Below are 17,124 nucleotides of genomic sequence, written 5' to 3'. Positions count from 1 at the left end.
GAACCAAAGGTATTAAGGGATATGGGGAAAAGCTGGGTATATGGAATTAAGTCGCAAATCAGCCATGAATTCACTGAATGGTAAGACAGACCCGAGGGGCTAAATGTCCAACTCCTGTTCCAATGTTCACTAAGTAGTACCAAATCATGACAATGGTTTAAGAAGACCACCACTTTCTCAGGGCAATTAGGGAAGGGTAATAAATCCTGATGTTGCCAGTGATGCCCACTTCTTGAAAAATAAAAAAAGTGCAAGCTTAAACAATGAGTGCCAACGGGTTATTTGACCCTGTGGCTGGAATTTTATGACCCCTGCAGGAGTGGGCTGGAGGTGACGGGGGTGGGAGGGGGGGGGGGGTGTGGGGCGGTGGGGAGGTGGTGGGGGGCAGGGGGCGGGGGGCAGGGGGCGGGGGGAGTAAAATTGAGTGGGAGTCTGGGGGTGCCGTTTCTGTCGCCTTCCCAGCCCTGCTGCAATTTTACCAGTGGCGGGGAAGGTGGCAAATGGCCTGCCTGACCCAGGCCAATTAAGATCTCTGTGGCCAACTAATTGCCACTTAAGAGCCTCCTCCTGCCACCACTGGAATATTACCAGTAGCAGTTCATTAGCTCAGAAGGCCGCCCAGTAAAACCTGGCGGCCTCCTTGTGGGCTGTGGGGGCCCCTCCTGATTGGGCACCCTGACCCCAAAAGAGGCTCCCCTCCCCACGGCACAAGCCGTCTCCACTGGAGCACGTCCCCTCCTAAACCCCTTGAGTGAACCCCCCCCCCCCACCCACCCCCACCCGCCTCACTGTGGCCCAGCTGATTGTCTCCAGCGAGTCCCCAAACAATTACTTGTATTCTGTACCTCGTACATGTTGCCAGTACTGGCTGGGTGCAGTGCCAGCAGTGGCCATTGCTCCCGATGGTGCTGCTGAGACAGAAGAGGTGCCAGCCCGCTGATTGACCGACAGCTCTTATCGGTGGGACTTCCTGCCTCAGAGGGCTGGAAGTCCCACCTGAGGCCAATTAAGGCTCTGGGCCACGTAATATTATGGTGTGACTTCTAGGCCCAGCGGAGGCTGGCTCGCCACCGACTTTTTCTGCTGGTTGGCAGGTTTCTGGCCTGACGTAAAATTCCGGCCTGTGTGTCTGATTCTTTCCTTACCTAACACATAACCTGACACACCAACATGGTCTGTGAAGGGAGTTACAAGATCAAGTCAAAATTACAATTATATTTAGTCTTGTACGAAAATGTTAAACACATGAGACCACAGGCAACAACATTCTGCAATTTCTTGACCCACTCATTTTAAACATGTTAATGCAACAACATAACGATTGTGTTAAAATAGCACAGAAAGGGTCCTAATAGGAGCCAGCTACTCCTTTATAGAAACATTGCACCAAACAGAATTCTACTCTGCTAAGAAGGAAAGGATTGTGTTGCTGGAAAGAAGAAAATAATACCTGGAATGGTGGCAAAGCCCTCGATGCCTTTTACTGTCTTGTTTATTTAAGGTTCAAACAGTGTTTTGAACAGAAGACCAAAGGAATTTGTTTCCATGATGCAGTCAAAAGTTAGTGTATGGATTTGTATATCTGACACAAACAATGCCCCTCTGTTTATTGTATGTTTATATGCAGTAGCATGAGTATTTGCTGATTTTATGTACCTTTTATAACTGTTTAATTTATGTAAATACTTTAGTTGCTTTTATGTGTAAACCATCAGTCTGTGTGGTAAAATCCGTCATTTCAAATAGAGCTTGGTTCTGTAGAACAAGATTACAATGATTGCAGTAAGTATTAATCCCTCCGATGGTATCTTTACAAGGGCAGAATACACACTCCAGTTTCTGGGTGCCAAGCGTTAGAGGTCTGTGTATAAGAAGAAGTGAGAGATTATAGAGAGGAGAAGAAAGGACTATAAAAACAGAACTAAAGTATGTTCAAACTCCCGAGATAATTTAAGCTTCTGTATCTCAAAAGTGTGAGTATGGCCACACAGTGGTTATGTGGCTGGACTAGTAATCCAGAGGTCTGCACTAATAATCCAGAGATGGGGGTTCAAATCCCACCATGGCGATTTGTGAGTTTGAATTCAGTTTAAAAGCTGGAATAAAAAGCTCGTAGTAGTAATGATGACCATGAAGCTATCAGTTGTCACAAAAACCCAACTGGTTTACTAATGTCCTTTACAGAAGGAAAGCTGCTGTCCTTACCTGGTCTGGCATATATGGGACCCTCAAGCCACTCAGTTGTATTAAACCACTACAAAAAATTACAATAATAAAAGCGGATGGACACATGACATTGACAAAAGCATTGGATTCGGACACGACAAAGGCACACCCAACCCAGTCAACCCTCACGAACATCTGGGGACTTGTGTCAAAATTGGAAGAGCTGGCCCACAGACTAATCAAGCAACAGCCTGACATAGTCATACTTACTATCAGCCATCGTCCCGAGCTCCTTCATCACCATCTCTGGGTATATCCTGTCCCTCCTGTCCCACCGGCAGGATAGACTCAGTGGAAGTGGCAGCACAGTTAGGAGGGAGTGGTCCTGGGAGTTCTCAATATTGACTCTGGATCCCATGAAGTCCCATGGCATTAGGCCAAACATGGGCAAAAAAACCTTGCTGCTGATTACCACTGACCACCCTCCCACAGCTGATGACTCCATTCTCCCCCTATGTTGAACACCACTTGGAAAAGGACTGAGGGTAACAAGGGCACAGCATGTATTCTGGGCAGGGGACTTCAATTTTCATCACGAGGAGTGTCTCAGTAACTCTAGAACGGACTGAACAGGCCGGGTCCTGAAGAACATATCTGCCAGACTGGACTTGCAGCAGGTGATGAGAGAACGAACGTGAGAAAAAAACCTTCTTGACCTCGTCCTCACCAAACTAACTGGCACAGATGCATCCATCCATGACATTATTGGTAAGAGTAACCACTGCACAGTAGAGAAGTCGTCCTGCTTTTACACAGAGGACACTCTCCATGAAGTTGTGTGGCACTATCACCATGCTAAATGAGATAGATTCAGAACAGATTTAGCTACTCAAAACTGGGCATCCATGTGGCGCTGTGTGCTATTAACAGCAGCAGAACTGTACTCCACCACAATCTGTAACCTCATGGTCTGACATATCCTTCACCCTACCATCAAGTTAGGTGACCAACCTATTAAACAACTCACTAGAAGAGGAGTTATAGTCATTACAGCACAGAAGGAGGCCATTCGGCTCATCACATTTATGCCAGCTTTCTGTAGAGCGATTCAGTCAGTCCCATTCCCCCACTCTATCCCCATAGCCCTGCAAATTTACTTCCTCATGTGCCCATCCAATTTCCTTTTGAAATCATTAATCACCTCTACTTCCACCACTCTCATAAGCAATGAGTTCCAGGTCATTACCACTTGCTGCACAGAAAATTTCTTTTTCACATCTCCACTGCATCTTTTGCCTAAAACCTTAAATGTGTGTCCCCTAGTCCTTGCACTAGCAGCTAATGGGAACAGCTTTACTTTGTCTACCTTCTCTAAATCTGTCATATACTTAGCTGGAGAAAGTAGGGAGTGGCGACGGCGGCGGACCTATGAGGAACCTACCTCTACACACCGGAGTTTGAAAAAGAGAGGGAAAAAAAAATCAAACCGTGACATCACAGGTGAGTTGATGAGCTGGTGAGTATTTGCTGCTTAGGAACTCAGTCTAAACAACTGGGAGTTTAAAAAAAGTATTAATCACAAGTGGGTAGCTGGTGAGTCTTATCTTTTATTTTTAAATAAGGTTTATTACTATTGGTGAGATTATTACTACTATTGTTAGCATTATAGTATTGGTAGGGTATATTGATAGTGGTAAGGTAGATTAGTATTGGTAAAGTTAGTTTTAGCAGTAGTAAGGTTATTATTAATATTGGTAGGGTTATTAGTATTAGTAGGGTTTATTATTTATTTTTATTTAGAGATACAGCACTGAAACAGGCCCTTCAGCCCACTAAGTCTGTGCTGACCATCAACCACCCATTTATACTAATCCTACATTAATTCCATATTCCTATCACATCCCCACCTTCCCCTACCACCTACCTATACTAGGGGCAATTTATAATGGCCAATTTACCTATCAACCTGCAAGTCTTTGGCTGTGGGAGGAAACTGGAGCACCCGACAAAAATCCACACGGTCATAGGGAGAACTTGCAAACTCCACACAGGCAGTACCCAGAATTGAACCCAAGTCACTGGAGCTGTGAGGCTGCGGTGCTAACCACTGCACCACTGTGCCAAAGTTTATTTGTAGTACCAAGGTTTATTATTTAATAGATAGAGGAATGGCAGGGCTGATCCATCCTGTGGAGTGCGCATCCTGTGCTATGTGGGAACTCCAGGACAATTCTCAGGTCCTGGATAACCATATGCGCAGGAAGTGTCGTCAGTTGCAGCAGCTTGAGCTCTGGGTGCATGGCACCACGGGTGGCTCAGCTGCAAAGTGGGGAACAAGGAAGACTGTAAGAACAATAGTGATAGGAGACTCGATAGTCAGGGGAACAGACAGGTATTTCTCTGGCCGCAGATGTGAATCTAGGATGGTATGTTGCCTCCTTGGTGCCAGGGTCAAGGATGTCACTCTGAGGGGGGAGGGTGAACAGCCAGCAGGCGTGGTCTACATTGGTACCAATGACATAGGTAGGAAGAGGAATATGGTCCTGCCGAAAGAGCTTAGTGTGTTAGGTAAGAAATTAGCAAGCAGGATCTCAAAAGTAGTAATCTCCGGATTACTCCCAGTACCATGTATGAGTGAGTATAGAAATAGGAGGATAGAGCAGATGAATGCATGGCTGGAAAGATGGTGCAGGAGGGAGGGCTTTAGATTCCTGGGACACTGGGACCAGGTCTGGAGAAGGTGGGACCTGTACAGGCTGGACGGGTTGCATTTGATTGCTAGTGCTGTTGGGGAGGGTTTAAACTAACTTGGCAGGACAAAATATCAGAGAGGAATACAAAGGTGCACAGAATATTTGGATAGATAGATAGCACTAGAGTAGAGAATTGTAAGTTATTAGGTGGGGTCAGAGTAAGGGAGAAAATGATAAATCAGGGTTAATGTGCATGTATGTGAATTCACAGAATGTTGTAAATAAGATTGGTGAGTTACAGGCAAAGATTGACATGTGGAAATGATGTTGTGGCTATAACAGAGACCTGGCTCAAAGAAGGGCAAGAGTAAGTATTGAATATTCCTGGATACAAGGTGTTCAGGAAAGATAGGAAAGGGAAAAAATAGGAGGGGTGGCGGTATTAAGGAGAGCATTGCAGTGCTGGAGATAAAGGCCTGCTCAGGCATAAAATTGAAACCCGACCCAGGCCCAACCCAAACCCGACCCGGGCCCGAGTTCTTTAATTTTTTTCGTGCCGGACCCGACCCGAGCCGAATATCGCAATAAAATTAATGATATTGAACATGTTATTGTGTTCTACCTTGTCCAAATGGTAATACTTGTGATCCTATTCATCCGTTCCGGCAGCAGGCTATTCTCGCAGATGGAGTTGTGGGGAACCATGGGTGAACCTGATCCCGTGAGTTCCCGGAGGCAGCACTGTCCCACCCGACCCGACCCAAGCCCGAATGCTGGACTCGGAATATAGACCAAACCGACCCGAATCCGAAACACGTAGTTGGGTTCGAGTCGGGTAGCCAGGCTTTAGCTGGAGAAAATGGATGTCACAGAGGTGTTGAGAACAGAATCAATTTGGATGAAGCTAAGGAACAGAAAAGGCGCAGTTACATTGCTCGGTGTTGTCTATAGGCCACCAACTAGTGGGAAGGATGTGGAGGAACAAATTTGCAAGGAAATTACAGAGAGGTGCAAAAATTATAGGCTAGTTATAATGGGGGACTTTGATTATCCAATCATAGACTGGGATAGTAGTAGTGTAAAGGGCATTGAACATCAAGAGTTCCTAGAGTGTATTCAGGAAACTTTTCCACAGGAATATGTTTCTCGTCCAACAAGAAAGGAGGTACTGCTAGACATGGTTCTTGGGAATGAGGTAGGCCATGTGGATCAAGTGTCAGTAGGAGATCATTTGGGGGACAGTGATTATTGTATCTTAAGGTTTAGGCTGACTATGAAAAAGGACAAAGAACAATCTAGAGTAAGAATAATTAACTGGAGGAAAGTCAACTTCAATGGGGTAAGAACGGAGTTGGGGCAAAAAAATTGGAGTCAAAGGTTGGCAGGAAAAATGGTAGTTGGACAATCAAAGAGATAGTTCGGGCACAGTCAAGGTATGTTCCCTCGAAGGGGATTTAAGTTAAACAAATCCAGAGCTCCCTGGATGACAAAAGAGGTAGAGATTAAGATAAAGAAGAAAAGGTGTGCTTATGACAGATGCCAGGTATAAAATACTATTGAGAACCAGGCTGGATACAGAAGGTCCAGAGGGGAAGTGAAAAAACAAATAAGCGAAGCAAATAGAGAGCATGAAAAGAGACTGGCAGCTAACCTGAAAGGAAATCCTAAAGTTTTCGATAGACATATAAATAGTAAAGGGGTGGTAAAAGGAGGAGTTGGGCCGATTAGGAAACATAAAGGAAATTTACGCACGGAGGCAGAGGGCATAGCTAAGGTATTAAATGGATACTTTGCATCTGTCTTTACCAAGGAAGAAGAGGCAACCCAGGCAATGGTGAAAGAGGAGGTAATTCAGACACTTGAAAGGTTTAAAATTGATAAGGAGGATGTACTAGATAGGTTGTCTGTACTTTAAGTGGACAAAGCACCAGGACCAGATAAGATGCATCCAAGGATACTGAGGGAAGTGAGGGTGGAAATCGCAAAGGCACTGGCCATAATTTCTCAGTCTTCCTTAGACTCGGGTGTGGTGCCAAAGGATTCGAGAATTGCAAATGTTACACCCTTGTTCAACAAAGGATGTACTGATAAGCCCAGCAACTACAGGTCAGTCACTTTAACTTAGGTGGTGGGGAAACGTCTAGAAAAAATAATTCGGGGCAAAATTAAGAGTCACATGGACAAACAAGGGTTTATCAAAGAAAGCCAGCATGGATTTCTTAAGGGAAAATCATGTTTGACTAACTTGCTGGAATTTTCTGCAGAGGTAACAGAGAGGGTTGATGAGGACAATGCAGTTGATGTGGTTTATATGAACTTCTAAAAGGCATTTGATACAGCACCACACAACAGACTTGTGAGCAAAGTTATAGCTCATGGAATAAAAGGGGCAGTAGCAACATGGATACGGATTTGGCTGAGTGACAGGAAACAAAGAGTAGTGGTTAATGGATGTTTTGTGGGCTGGAGGAAGGTTTGTAGTGGAGTTCCCCAGGGGTCAGTGTTGGGAGCCTTGGTTTTCCTGATATATATTAATGACCTGGACATTAGTGTACAGGGCACAATTTCAAAGTTTGCGGATGATATGAAACTTGGAAGCATTGTGAACTGTGAGGAGGATAGTGTAAAAGGACATAGACAAGTTGGTGGAATGGGCGGATAGGTGGCAGATGAAGTTCAATGCAGAGAAATGTGAAGTGATGTATTTTGGTGGGAAGAACATGCAGAGACAATATAAAATAAAGGGTACAATTCTAAAGGGGGTGCAGGAGCAGAGGGACCTGGGTGTATATGTGCATAAGTCATTGAAGGTGGCAGGACAGGTTGAGAGAACGGTTAATAAAACATACAGTATCCTGGGCTTTATTAAGAGGGGCATAGAGTACCAGAGCAAGGAGGTTATGTTGAACTTGTAATAGACTTTAGTTCGGCCTCAGCTGGAGTATTGCGTCCAGTTCTGGTCACCGCACTTTAGGTAAGATGTGAGGGCATTTGAGAGAGTACAAAAAAGAGTCACAAGAATGGTTCCAGGGATGAGGAAATTAACTTATGAAGATAGATTGGAGAAGTTAGGACTGTTTTCCTTGGAGAAGAGAAGGCTGAGAGGTGATTTGATAGTGGTATTCAAAATCATGAGGGGTCTGGACAGAGTAGATAGGGAGAAACTGTTCCCACTCATGAAAGGATTGGGAGTGAGAGGGCACAGATTTAAAGCAATAGGTAAGAGAAACAAGAGCGACATGAGGAAAAACTTTTTCACGCTGCAAGTAGTTAAGATTTAGAACGTGCTGCCAGAGAGTGTGGAGGCAGATTCAATTGAAGCATTCAAAAGGGAATTATACTGTTATATGAAAAGGAAGAATGTGCAGGGTTACGAGGAGAAGACAGGGGAATGGCACGAAGTGAATAGCTCTTTCGGAGAGCCGGTGCAGACACGATGGACTGAATGGCCTCCTTCTGCGCAATTCTGTGATTTTTGTACACCTCTATCAAATCCCCCCTCAATCTCCTTTGCTCCAAGGAAAACAACCCCAACTTCTCCAAACTAACCTTGTAACTTAAATCCTTCATTCCTGGAACCATTCTGCTAAATCTCCTCTGCACCCTCTCCAGGACCTACACATCCTTCCTAAAGCGTGGTGACCAGAACTGGACAGAATACTCTAGTTGTGGCCTAACCAGAGCTTTATAATGGTTCAGCCTAACTTCCCTGCTGTTGTACTCGATACCTCTAATTATGAAGCTCAAGACCCCATATGCTTTACTAATTACTCTCTCAATATGTCCTGCCACCTTCAAAGAACTATGCACATGAACCCCCACATCCCTCTGTCCCTGCACACTCTCTATAACTGTGCCATAACTCTAAATTGCCTCTCCCTATCCCTTCTGCCAAAATGCATCACTTCACACTTCTTTGTATTAAATTCCATCTGCCACTTGTCATGGAGGAGGCTCCATGAGCATCCCCATCCTCACAAAGACAAGGTCCATCACTTAAATGCAAAAGACAAGCATTCTCAACCACCTTCAGCCAGAAGTGCTAAGTGGATGATCCATTTCAGCCCCCACAATCACAGATGCCAGTCTTCAGCCATTTTGATTCACTTCATGTGAGATCAAGCAACAGCTGAGTACACCGGTTACAGCAAAGACTATGGGCCCTGACAACATCACGGCTGTAATGCTGAAGACCTGTGCTCCAGAACTAGCTGTGCCTCTAGCTAAGCTGTTCCAGTACAGCTACAACACCGGCATCTATTTGACAAAGTGAAAAGTTGTCCAGGTATGTCCTGTCCACAAAAAGCAGGTCAAATCCAATCTGGCCAATTAGTGCATCATCAGCCTATTCTCTATCATCAGCAAAGTAATGAAAGTTGTTGATGGTGCTCTCACTGAAACATACAAGATTCTGAAGGAGCTGGACAGGGTAGACACAGAGCTTGTTTCCCCTTGATGGGGAATCTAGAATATGGGGCCACAGTCTCAGGATAAGCGGCCGATCATTTAGGACTGAGATCAGTAGAAATTTCTTCACTCAAAGGGGTTTGAATCTTTGGAATTTTCTACCCCAGAGGGTTGTGGATGCTTCATCGTTGAATATGTTTAAGGCTGAGATGGACAGATTTTCGTCTCTCAGCAAATCAAAGGATATGGGGAAAGGGCGGAAATGTGGAGTTGAGGCAGAGGATCAGCCATGGTTGTACTGAATGACAGAGCAGGCTCAAGGGGCTACGTGGTCTACCCTGCTCCAATTTCTTATGTTTTCATGTTCCTTTGCACTTTCTCACCAATAACCCGCCCACAGATACTCTGTTTGGGTTTGACTGGACCATTCGATTCTAAACCAAATTATAGCCTCGGTCCAAACATGGACAAAGGAGCTGAACTCTAGAGGTAAAGTGAGAGTGACTGCCCTTGATGTCAAGGCACCATTTGACCAAATATGCCATCAAGGAACCCTAGTAAAATTGAAGTCAGTGGGAATTGGGGGGAAACTCTTTACTGGTTGGAGTCATACCTCGCACAAATGTTAAAAGGATTCAATAGGATACATAGAAACTATTTCCTCAGTTGGGGTAATCAAGAATGAGAGGACATAGTCAAAATTGGAGCTTGATCATTTATGAGGGAAATCAGGAAACACTTTTTCACACAAAGGGTAGTAGAAATCTGGTATTCTCACTCCCAAACGGCTGTGGGTGCCAGAACAATTGGAACTTTCAAGACTGAGATTGATAGATTTTTGTCAGGTAAGGGTATCAAGATCGATGTAGCTAAGTCAATTTAATGGAATTGAGGAGGTACATAGCAGCCATGATTTAATTCAGTAGGCTCGAGGGGATGAATGGCCTACAAGTCTATGTTCCTATAATTGGGGTACAATATCAAATGTGCTAGAGATGAGGCTTTTGCCTTCAGTTCCTTTGAGTATTAAAAGTTAATTCCTTTTTTTAGAGTTTAGTACTGGCTTTAAATGCAGCAGAGTGTAATATGCTTAGAGCAACACCCTCCCCCCCCCCACTCCACCCCCCTTTATATATCCAACTAACCTACCATTCTATGATCCATTTGGAAATATGTGTGTCAGTAATATCTGGGGAATTAGAACAACACACTTTTGCTGGACTTTTCTGAATTGATTACTCATGTATAGAGGATGTGTTGGAAGAGAAGCATTTTTTGTCAAGGATTGCAACAAAGCTTCAAGAAAGTGAGAACAGTTGTTATGCTATATTTGGGATAACTTCACAGTTTATTTACTTTAAAAATCATTTTCTACTTCCTTGTAACTAAACTATGTTGGTATTGTATAAAAATAATAAATATCCATCTTACAACCTCTGTAAAATTATACTGCGTTTAATATACCATCCACAATAATTGGGAGAAGAAGGAAATGCAGCATTGCAGTGGTGCATAAAATTAAATACAAGATGAATTTAATGCATAGTCTTTAGCAGATGGCAGAGGACTGTGTTGGTATCTTAATTATTCATATTTAAAGGATTAAAAGATTCAACGTCATGAACCTCAATCATTCCAACATACAGACACATGTAAGCAAATAACTAGAGGGAAACAAATGTCAAACATACCTTCGCAGTAGCTAAGACTTAATGCTATAACAGCAACTTTTCAAATTGGACAGTGAAGGGAATGATGTAATTTAAAAAAAGAAAAACAAATATTAACGATGATCTTTAAAGGAGCTCTTAGGTATATTATTTGGCCTTATTCCTAACAATGTTATACATGACCCCAAAGGCCAATGAAATACACAAACCTGTACAAACTTGGATCATAAATGACCATTGATAAATTCTTTGTTGAGCTTTGAGAGAACTGAACCAGATTTCTATATCCATTATTTTGTTTAGTGAAAATGAGAATGATAACCTGAATTTCTTTGACTTGAAGTGACCCTTCCTGCTCAACTGTGTTGCAAAGCTTGACAGATATTGCATTAAAAAAACTCCTGACATTTTTTCTCAACTGGAGTATTTCCTTTCAACTGCAGGCTGCACAGTTTGCCCATATAACGTAGTTCATTTTAGGATGTGCTGTGCATGATAGGGATGGGAAAAACCTGAAACAAATGGGGCCCCTACAAAACATGGGATTGGTCCCTTGAAGCACATACTGTACCCAGTATGTAAACGTGAATTTACTTTTAGAAATAGGATAATGCATATTCCCGAGAATGAATGTAAAATCTTTCATCATAGCTACTGAAGTACGTTTTATCAATTTGCTTAAAACTTTGATCGGGCGTATTGCGTAACAAACTATGTCCGTTCAAAGCAAAAGTAAAATACTGTGGATGCTGGATATCTGAAATAAAAACAGAAAATGGTGGAAATATTCAGCAAGTCTGGCAGCATCTGTGGAGATACTAAACGAGTTTATGGACTGCATTTTATTCTGGCAATGGGGGTCCTGGCAGCAGTCCGGAAGGTGGGTGGAGACCACACATTGGCCCTCCATCAGAACCCTGAAGCCATTTGATGGTGGGCAGACAATTGACTGCCCGCCACTAGAGATGCCATCCCTTTAAGGGACAAGCTCCCGCCTCCAAAGCTGCTGGCCAATCGAAAGGTTGACAGCCCTGCAGTGCCAACAGCACCATTGGGAGTGCTGGCAACTGCTGGTACTGCAAGAGGCCCCGCAGTACATAGATGTCTGGAGACCCTGGGATTGGGATGGGGGCTTAGTGAGGGTGGGGTGATGTCTTCCCAGGGGATGTGGCAGTTGCCACCAGGGGGGGGCCCTTCAGGAGCCATGGATTGTCCCCAAAAGAGTGACCCACCAACACTGCTAGGGGAATGCCAGGCTTTACCTGGCGCCTTCAACAAAATTGAGGTGGAGGAGGGAGGTTGGCCCTTCAGTGGCCATTAATTGGCCACTTAAGGGCCTCAATTGGACTGGGGCAGGAAGGCCATTCTCAGCCTTCCCTGTCCTGGACAAAATGCCAGGGGGCCCAGGCAACATTGGGAACAGCGCCCCCTGCCATTTTGTTGGCCCCACACCTCTGTGCCTGCCTCCAAGGGCAGAACAAAATTCTGCCCTATGTTTCAGGTCAATGACCTTTTATCAGAAATGGAAAAAGTTAGAAATGTAACAGGTTTTAAGCAAGCATAGAGATAGTGAAAGGGAAGGGGGTAAAGAACAAAAGGGGAGGTCCATGATAGGGTGGAAGGCAGGAAATTAGATGAAAAAAGGATGATGGTGCAAGGCAAGAGGAGGTGGTAACAGGACAAGTAAGGTAACAAAAAATGTGACTAGAGGAGGCATAAATGGAACAGGATCTTCACCAACAGCTGCTGTCCAAAAACAAAAAACACAAAAGACTTCTTTCAATTTAGTATATTGTATTCGCTGGTTGCAATGCAGTCTCCTCTACACTGGGGAGACCAAACGCAGATTGGGTGACCACTTTGAGCAGTACCTCCATTCAGTCCACAGGCGCGACCCCAAAGCTTCCAGTAACCTGTCATTTTAATTCTCCGCTCCACTCCCCCTCTGTTCTTTCTGTCCTCGGCCTCCTATACTATTCTAGTGACGCTCAATATAAGCTAGAGAAACACAAACTTGGCTTTGGAATCGGCATTTTACAGCCTTCTGGACTCAACATTAAGTTCCACAGTTTCAGATGATAATTTCCGACCCAACTTATTTTCTTTTTTTTTTGTGTTTTTTGTTTTTGGTTGGCAGCTGTTGGGAATGATCCCGCTGCTCCCATTTACACCTCCTCTAGACACACCTTTTGTTACTTTATTTGTCCCAATACCACCTCCTTTTTCCTTGCACCATCATCCCTTTTATCATTCAATCTCTCCTGCCTTCCACCCTATCATAGCATTTGTTCTTTCTCCTTCTCTCGCTTTCCATCTCTGTACTTGTGTAAAACCTGCTACATCGCTTACTTTTTCCAGTTCTGATGAAAGGTCATTTCTCCACAGATGCTGCCTGACCTGCTGATTATTTCTCACATTTTCTGTTTTCTTTTCAGCTCCATGTTCTTGGTTCATAACAAGTCAGGTCACATGGCTTGATAGGCATGACTATCATCTATTTTATTGGGCATAAGGTGATCCATTGGAGCCAATTCTGATCTCCATTACAATCTGAAAATGGGTGTAGATAGGATGTAATGGAGCAAGAAATTTGGCAGTGGTCAGTTAAACAGGTCTCCTCCTATAAACTATCAAGTTCAAATTTCCAATCAGGTTTGGACCAGACATCAAAAGCTGCCATCTAAACAGGCATGAACTTCATTAAGCTATGAAGGAAGGAGCCAGAGATGTCCTGCATGCAATTTCTGAACATGGGAGTGTGTAGTATGTCAAATGCAAACCACGTAAAGGAAACCAGACCTTCAGGGTTTCTAGGGAGTGAATTATGGGAGGCAGTTCATTTAAATGGCACAGTGACAATCAGTTAAATTGTTTAAGGCCACTTCTGACCATTTTTCTTAATTATATTTTGCTTTTTTTCCCCCGCTCGTACTTAGGCTATACAAAGCTTCGGAAAACGAAACTTTGGGACTACCTGCTACCAACAAGGTATGTTTTTGAAATATACTTATCTGAATGCAGCGCCAAGAGGGTGAGGGGAGCTTCTCCCTATCCCACATTTAAAAAAAAGGTCATTCCCCGATCACTCTGAGCTCCATGCTCCAACCTCCAATTCTCCTGGCCAACTCTTACTCTCAACCCAGTTCCAATACTTTTCTCCAACCTCCCTTTTCACTCCTCACTCTCCGATCTTCCTCCTTGATCTCTGTTCCTCCTCATCATTGAGGCACAGATATTGAACACTGCATCCTATGTGTGCTCACGAATTTCTAACCTATGAAATAGCTTACAAAAACAAAAAGGCTAAAAGAGAAAATGAGAAAAAAGGCAATCTGCCAAATTAAGTAACTTGTAGGAAATATGTGTTGTATGTTGTTGCTACTAGTAGACAGTTTTGATTCCTCCAGCTTGTAGAGATCACTGAGTCTTTGTAAGGTTTTAAACAATAACTCATTTATTACATTTCAGGAACTATTTACACTTTCTCTTAAGCAGGTCTAACTCACTGCTGACATGATGCTGTTTCTTCTTCTTCAGTCATTACCACGTGATCTCTGACATCATCACAGTGGGAGGTGTTACTCACACTGTCCCAAACATTAACCCTTTCAGACCCTTATACTACATCTCCTCCCCAAGTCTCTGACATCAGAGATTCAATCTATCAGGAGACTTCACAACGCTCCCTGATCGTGTTCTTATCAGACTCAGAAGATCAGTAGTCTTTCTCTATTTCTTGACTTGGATGGTTTTCATTGAGGTTTGTAGTATCTAGTGTTTACTGATTTTCAGGATCAACATCTGGTTTATCCAAATATATGACTCATTGACGTTTTTGACGAATAGAGATAAGATTTCTCCCGTTTCTTCTTATTGTACTTTCTGAAGTATCTCATCTGATTTCCATTTCTCTGGACAATAGCTTAGATGCTTTCAAAAAAACTAAATGAATACATGAGAGAAAGGGAATGGAAAGATATGCAGAAAAGCTGAGATGAGGTAAAGATGAAATGGGAGGAGACTTGTGTTTAAAGACGAGCACAGACTATTTTAGCTGAATGACCTGTTTCTACGCTGTATATTCTATGTAATGTAATTCAGTGCAATGATTATATCTCCTCCTCTTCCATTTCTTTCAATTTTTCCAACTCTACCAAATTGCCTGTTTACTCTTTCAGTCTTCATGATGAAATGTTAAGAACTGACCTGTATTTCCAGCATTTTCTGTTTTTATTTAAGTGAATATTTCAATCTGGTGCAGACCAGCACATTGGCAGTAATGCTAAGAATTGAACATTTATGTAGGAAGATGGCAGGCCTGTCTGTCAGCACCCAGAAATTGACTGTCTGAGGTTTGGCACAACAAAAGCAATTGGGCTTCTGCTAATAGTGCAAGTTGAAAGCTGGTGTCAGCTTACTGCAAAGTCAAAAATGCAACTGTTAAAGAGAACTCTTGTCAGTGAAGGAGCTGAGGTCATTTCTATGTCAAATTTGACAATAAATATAACTTATTTAGGTACTTACTTTTTGCCTAATTTTGATGCCTTACAGTCCAGCACTGCTGGAGAAGATAATTGGGTAAACGTTGAATTTCGATATATCAATTGGCAGCTAGCAATGGGGCACAAAAATAATATTTGCATTGCTGTACAAACACAATTGGTCAGATGAAAATTCTAACCAAATGATCATAAAGAAAAGAAAAATATCAGCACCCTATTGAACATGATTGGTAAAAAGCACATGGCTATTCTCATTACCAGTTTTATTCATGAGGAAAAGTAAGCTGCGTTCCAAAATAAAACATAAAACAAAGTTATACATTCTTAAGTTGAAAACCAAATCGTTCATGTTCACTACAGAACCCTATACAGTAACATGTTTTTCTCTGGCTCAGTTTGATCTTAGCTTGCTCATTCCCATTGGGTGGTATTATTTCCTACAGCACAGTGAGCCTGATCAGTTTCCATTTCTGTTAGCATTACTGATCAAATCAAGTGAGTATTTGGTTCAGTGGAGAGATGCTCAGAAGAAAATCCACTAATTTCACCAGTTCTAATTTAATTAATATATTTGCTGGGTAACCCACTCAGCTGTGAGAATACTCACTGCAGTTGCACCTCAAAGCACTGCAATTCAATTACTCTCAGTGGTCTCCAAACAGAGGCTCACGGTTAGATTTCTGACCCACTCTGAACAACAGTAAATTGTGTGTGATTCACAATGTTCTTTCAAAGATGTATAAAGTCTGTAATTCGTAAATCAGAAACTGTGCATAGGATTTAGTAATACACTTATATACTTCAATGTAAATTCAGAAAAGAAAGGATGTGTTGACATTTGTTTAAATGCTATGTTTCATTCAGTCCAAACTGATTGGAGTCAATTTCTTTCCTTTCCAGAAACATTGTGTGCCAAGAATGTGTTAAAATTTAAATTGCTGAAATCACTACCAGCAGTAACTGAACAATTAAAAGCTTAGCATGTTGTTGTACCCAACCATTTTTATAGAAAAAAATCTGCATGAAAGGAGCTGACCAATATGGCCTAATTTGGATTATTTTGCATTTCTACTCTGACTATATATTGTATCTTCTATTTTATCTGCCATTATACCATAAAAAGCATCAGCTGACCATGAGGGCTGAATAAGTTGGAGACCACTGGCAAGCCTGATACCTAACTCCATATAGTGGATTCCACTTGATGTCAACTCTAATTACTAATTTCACTTACAGTATTGTCAGTTAACTTGTCCCAAAATTCATAATGCAATTTTTTGTCACTTCATGTCTGATGCCCTTTTGCTACTGAGATGGTTTATTATAATTGTCAAACTATTAAGATGTCTGTGGATATCTCTAAACTGGAATTGTAACCTCTGCAGAAGGACAGCAGCGTTCAAAACACAAAGTAATTGATTATAAATTTATAGTGATTTTACTGTAAAATGTTTAATCAAAATATTACTCTGGCACACAAAGCTTACTGAAACATTTTCAGCTGGTGAAGTCACAATTACACAAATCCAATGAACCAAATTTTTCTCAACCTACACAAAACTTGGGCACATTATAGACCATACTTTCTTGTTTTAAGCCAATACATGGATAACTCCACAGGGTTCCGAAGAAGGGTCACTGACCCGAAACGTTAACTCTGCTTCTCTTTCCACAGATGCTGCCAGA

General features: G+C 42.6%; 1 protein-coding gene across 2 annotated transcripts in view; it reads right to left on the bottom strand.

Moving 5' to 3' along the window:
- stxbp5l (syntaxin binding protein 5L) overlaps nt 1–17,124 on the bottom strand; it is a 679,153-nt gene that overhangs the window by 118,850 nt on the left and 543,179 nt on the right. The window lies entirely within an intron of this gene.

The sequence above is a fragment of the Heterodontus francisci genome, chromosome 10 (genome assembly GCF_036365525.1).
Source record: "Heterodontus francisci isolate sHetFra1 chromosome 10, sHetFra1.hap1, whole genome shotgun sequence".
Classification (NCBI taxonomy): domain Eukaryota; kingdom Metazoa; phylum Chordata; class Chondrichthyes; order Heterodontiformes; family Heterodontidae; genus Heterodontus; species Heterodontus francisci.
Note: the sequence above shows the minus strand (reverse complement) of the source record. Positions and strands in the feature narration are given on the sequence as shown.